The 5,750-nt window shown below is 46.3% G+C and overlaps 1 long non-coding RNA gene across 1 annotated transcript; it reads left to right on the top strand.

Moving 5' to 3' along the window:
* Positions 1 to 1,541: 1,541 nt before the first annotated feature.
* LOC142909740 (uncharacterized) lies at positions 1,542 to 4,825 on the top strand. The gene is made up of 3 exons (XR_012932497.1): positions 1,542 to 2,361; positions 3,282 to 3,499; positions 3,962 to 4,825. It is a non-coding gene; the product is annotated as an uncharacterized LOC142909740 (long non-coding RNA).
* Positions 4,826 to 5,750: the final 925 nt, after the last annotated feature.

The following is a 5,750-nucleotide window of genomic DNA, read 5'->3' as shown; positions in this document are numbered from 1 at the left end:
GGGGAGGGGGGAAGCTTCAAACATTTAAATCATGGGAAAATGTTGACGTTCAAGTTCACACGGATATACTGTATAAATGGATTCTCATCTTAAAATAATCATCGCTAAGACATCGAGTGTTGGTGCTAATCACGGCTCCTGCAATCGGGAAATTTCATCTTACAGTACGGTCTGTGTGTAGGTAGGTGTATTATACAAACCCGCGTTCTGATGCGCGATTGTAATCAGTGTCCTGTGATGCATGCAGGCGATAAGGTTACATTGGGACGACTGCCACCTTTAAAAGCAAACCGCTTTTTTAATATAAAAAAACGGTGCGAAGAAGACGGAGGAAACACATTGTCATACACCAGCCGTTAAAATATACCGAGTGTTAGTTGCGCAATATTCCTTCAGGACGGTCGACTCGTGCGTTTCAAAGTTGACGGGGTTCTTTTTTTTGCCTTTGCCGCTGCTGTGATCACGCACGGCGGATCTCACTCGCAACGAAAAAAAATAGCCGGGAAACTGGCAAAACGGAATCAACCCGCGTAACAATTCAAATAAACTTATCGACGTCGGTTACTTCCCCTTTGGCTGAGTTTGTTTCAAATGTGAGCAAATGACAGCTGCTTCTACTGACCAAAAAATATATAGCCGCTCTAAATTATGAATTAAACTCTAATTGTAGGGGATATGCTCGCCTCTCGCCCGTGGTGCCGGTAACCAGTGAGACACGGGGGACTGCCCAGGTGCCTCAGCAAGTCGCTTTGTCCGCACAAAGAGGAGCGGCTTCACACTGTCGAGCACGCGTCAGCCGTGAGCTGTAAGCTTGCATCAAACACCTCGCACCAGACTGCTCAATTGTAATCTACCATGCAATCATCGCTCCCCCGACTGCGATAACTGTTCAGGACCCTCCTGGAAAAGACGGGTGGGACTCAGCCAATGCTTTCCTGGGTAAACATGTGTCCTAATAATAATACATACATACTCAGTGTGTGAAACATGCGTCATCATAATCAAATATTCAGTGGTGTCTGCACATGGTGCGTATACCGAGTGATCCATATGTCTTGTGACCCCCCACAATTATTTGACCCAGAAATATGTTTGTACCCTTTGCACGTGAATTTATATTTCAAATAAACCTTACTTTAAAAATAATATTAAGCATTAGAGAATTAAATGGGGGTCACAAGACATCTTGACCACCCTTTACATTGCCCACTTTGTGATTACTGCTATCGTATAAAGTACTTGAGGTCGCCATGCTACACACGTCTACATGAATTCTAGATTTAAAGCTTTCGTGACTGCTAGGATCCATACTCTCTGGTTCTATTGGGTAAAGTCACGTAGGTAAAAAATAAAATAACAAAAATCACGACGTTTCGGCCACAACACAAGCGGCCTTCATCAGGTGAAGGGACGAGACTGTCTGGAGGACAGCGTGGCTTTTTCACTCCAGCGCTGTCCTCCAGACAGTCTCGTCCCTTCACCTGATGAAGGCCGCTTGTGTTGTGGCCGAAACGTCGTGATTTTTGTTATTTTATTTTTTACCTACGTGACTGTACCCAATAGAACCAAAGAGTACGTCTACATGAATTACTGAAGTAGTGCAGTGGTTAGTAGCCTGCGCGACGAACCCGTCACCTGAGTTCGATTCCAGGCCACGGCTAATATCAGCGACGAGTGACATCTGAACGAGTTCCGCCCCCCCCCCTCCCCTTCACCAACCCGCACTGACCGTGGCGGTGAAGTATGGTCAAACAACTTATACGATCCGCCCGACGTGGGGAGGCCCTCATCCAGCGGTGGACTGACATAAGCGCTGTACATGTACACATATATGTCGGCATGGATAAGGAGCGTTTCGCTGCGAAGTTTAAATATTACCACTTGTTTTAAATTCTCTGCAGCCAGCCTGACCGCGTGTTAACATGCACGAGGGCATCATACAAGTTGCAAATGTTCGAGGCGTGACCAGTGCAATAATGACCTTTGCAATAATGACCCATAAGTGCTGTAGCACGGCAACAACAACGACGAATAGCATGAATGTTACAATCACCGCCACCCCCATATTACAATCACCCGTGTGTCGCCACGTTAATTAACAGCATCAACTCGAGTAAATGTTTAACGTTGCTGCCGTCATTTGGCGACGCGTTTGTTACACAGTCACATTTGGGCTGCAGCTTATTTTAACGACACGAATGCATCATGCAGAGAGCACCGATCGTGTAGTAGCATATCCTGGCAGCGCGGAGCAAGGCGGAGTGCATATGTTCATGTCCACGCTTGGTTTAAATCCGAGCATTTGTGTAACCGAGCCACCAGCATGCTGGTGGAAGTGTTCGAGTCTTTTTCGTACAACTGGTAAGTGTTTTAATTTTCAGTTGTGTTTGGGATTGTTTGATAAGTGGGAGAGACTTAGTGTCCATGTTGAACAACCTGCGCACGACGAGCCTCGATTTCGTGACTTGAGACATTCGTCTTTGGTTCTTTAGGTAAAGTCACGTAGGGGGAAAAAATAATAAACAAGGAAATAAATAAACGTCACGACTTATTTATTTATTATTATTCCCTACGTAACTTTATCTAAAGAACCAAAGAGTATGGATCATTGCAGTCACGAAAACTTCAAGTCTAGAATTAGAGACAGCCTTTTCGAAGGCGCAGATTTACCTGAACTCGGCTCGTAATAAAATTCCCAATCTGTGATTGCTCGCATCCCATTAGTTTCGGTGCCTAAACAGCCAAGTGGAGATGCCGCAGACACGCTTAATTAAGCGTTGGATTAAACATCTCAGGAGGGTAAAGGAACGCATCTGCTCACAGATGCAAATCATGGGATCAAAAACGCTGCTACCAAGTTACACCAACTTTCCACGTTTTCGTGGACTCCCGCGCGAGTCATGCTGATCTCAGCGCAAATGCCGCTCATCGCCCGTGAGCACTCGCGTGAATCTGTCACACGGGGCGCCGCGGTAGTGTCACGTTAACTGCCTCGCCTGGTATGGAGGAGGTCGTGGGGTCAATCCCGACTTTTGAGTTCTGTATATTTGGAGTTTGCGGTGTCTCTCTCCCCGTGGTCGCGTGGATTTTTGTCCGGGTTTTCCATCCACATTTATAAACGTTGCATTTTAGAGTATTTAGCTCCAATACAATTTCCACTTGATAAGCCAATTAATTGGGCTAACATTTGTGGCCTCGTCACTTTTGAAAAAAAAAGCTATATAGCTCCGTGGGCCTTACCTGGTCAAATAAAAACAAGTTTAGTTGTGTGCCTGTCGCAGGGCCACATTGGTGGCTCCAGTGCTGGCCCTGGTCCTCGTGGTCTGGTGCGTTTGGAGGGGCAGGACGTCAGGTGCCATCACGGTGGTTTTTGCTGAATTTTCGACCTCGGAACAGCAGGGCATCTCGTCTGTGGCATGCGGTGCCAGAGGGCACCGCCCTGCAGTCCCGACGCCACGGGTAGCAGCGCCCTGCCATCGTTGCTTGTGCACCCAGGCCGGTGAGACACCAGTGGAGACCCACTCATCCACCTGTCAGCTGATGCCAGGCACTTATTCCTTGAACGCCTGTACGAATTTCGAATTTGTGAAGCGATTGATGCCGAATTTTCATATATAATTCATCTTTTTGTTTGATACATTTTTGTTGTTTGTGTTTGTTTGTCTTTGCGCCATTAATTAATTCATTCATTTTTATTTTGCTTGGTAATAGTGTTTTAATTTGCTGGGTATGTATGCGTGTGTGCTGGGCTTCTTTGGCACCGTGCATAGCCAACCGCGTATATGGGTCCTTATGCATAATTAATGTACAGCGTTGTGGGATACTGTTGCCATAAATGACGCGATATAAAACTAAAGTATTATTGTAACTCATGTGTAATGTTGCACATTTACAACATAGTATGCATCACTGCACACATTGCTACAGATTTTTAACTGGTGCGTTATGGCTGCCACTACAGGTTCATCGACTGAGAACGCGGTTCATCAGGAGACCTTAAGCTGGGCAGCAGTGCATCCTCCCAGAACCCCCCCTCCTCCATACTCAACTCTCCGGCTCCCACAGCCACGTGACTCCCACACACTCGTTTCACCAACTCCCCCAAACTCACCCCAGGAGCCCACGTATTCACCCGATTCTCCCACGCGCACCTCTCTGACTCGCATGTGATTTATGCCGTCAAGGACCGAATGAACCAAACACAAAATAACATTTACCGTACGGAAATAATTAAATTAAAACTCAAGTTATTCCTCTAGGTGTATGCCGAGTACTCATGTATGTATACAAACTTCACATTGGAAATTACTATGGACCGAGCCATTCTGCAATATATTTGTAGGCGTTGGAATTTGTCTAGTAATTGGTTGAGAATTAATGATTCGTGATGTTGTTGAAGACATCGTATTGGGGGAAAAAAATTATGAAAAACTACATCTCACATTTTAATCAATACTTCACATTCATTACATGATTGTAAAAAAATCATATTAACAGCAGAGGCATCGACGCAATGTGAATGAGACATGGATGTAAAAACGCAGCGATTGCTCTGGGCAAATAGGCCCAGTAGATGGTGCTAGTATGCAGCATTGTGACATAAGCTCATGCAGTTGAGTGAACGCACATGGTCATCGAAGGGCAAATGAGATGGAGCTCATGCAAAGCGTGCTCCGAGCGAAAGCAATGAGCCACCACAACCCCACTTTCACTCATCATACAACAATAAAAAAACGACAGCACTCCAAGTGCACTTGTGCTGCGCCAGATGCGAACGTGTGCACAGTGGGATGGCGACTGTGGGAAATAAAAAATGTCAACAACAGCTTAGAAAATGTGACGTGTTATGCCTCTGCTACCAGTCAAAACAACGCGGTTGTATAGTCTATGGCGTACATGAATGGTCATAAGTGGCAGACTGGTGGCTATACATTTAGCTGAATGTAATATTGTATATGACAACTTCTCTCAAAGGTCGCCAGATAAACCACTTTATTATGTATGGCCTGTAACCAGTCTCCCCTATCAGGGTGTCTGGATTTACGGTTATTGGACACTTTCGTGAGCTGGGCCATGCATCACGATCGCATGGCACGATAGGGCATGCACATACAACTGCTCGATCCCCACCTCGACGGCTGTGGCTTTAACCCAGAAGACAATGAAAATGTCCCCTTCCAAACAAAGTGCTGGGCCCGGGGCAGTTGCACCTATTCGTCGTAACCCTAGGGACGGCTTTGGTGCTTGGTATGCTTTAGCACGTAAAGCGTGGACAATGCAAATCGCTCCATCAATCCTCTGCTGGATGAGCACATCGATCGCACGACGTTTCGGCGTCGTTGAGAGTTATCGGACCATATTTCAACCATTCTGGTCAGTCTTCTTCTTTCGTCTGGGCGACGAAGAGCGAGTATCGTCGATTCAGTGGACGTTGTGCGTCATCAGTATTCTTTTGCGATGCTCGCACCTCGTCCGGGAAAATGGCCCTCAATGTCGAGTTGACAAATCCGTACGCGGTTTGTTTGACCCGCGAGTAGTCGAACCTTTTCGATGGCTTTAAAAAAAAAAAGAGAGTTGACCGGGAGGTCGACGATTGACGTTCGGTCGCCGTTTAGGTTACATTCGCTGTGGTTGTCCACGTGGCAAGTGGTTAGCGGCGACGTGGGGACACAAACGTGGATGTGACTACATCCTGCAGACACAGACGTGCACTACAACAATGGATGTGACTACACTCTGCAGACATAGAT

The sequence above is a fragment of the Petromyzon marinus genome, chromosome 4 (genome assembly GCF_048934315.1).
Source record: "Petromyzon marinus isolate PM22_M1 ecotype Great Lakes invasive population chromosome 4, UKy_Petmar_22M1.pri1.0, whole genome shotgun sequence".
Classification (NCBI taxonomy): domain Eukaryota; kingdom Metazoa; phylum Chordata; class Hyperoartia; order Petromyzontiformes; family Petromyzontidae; genus Petromyzon; species Petromyzon marinus.
Note: the sequence above shows the minus strand (reverse complement) of the source record. Positions and strands in the feature narration are given on the sequence as shown.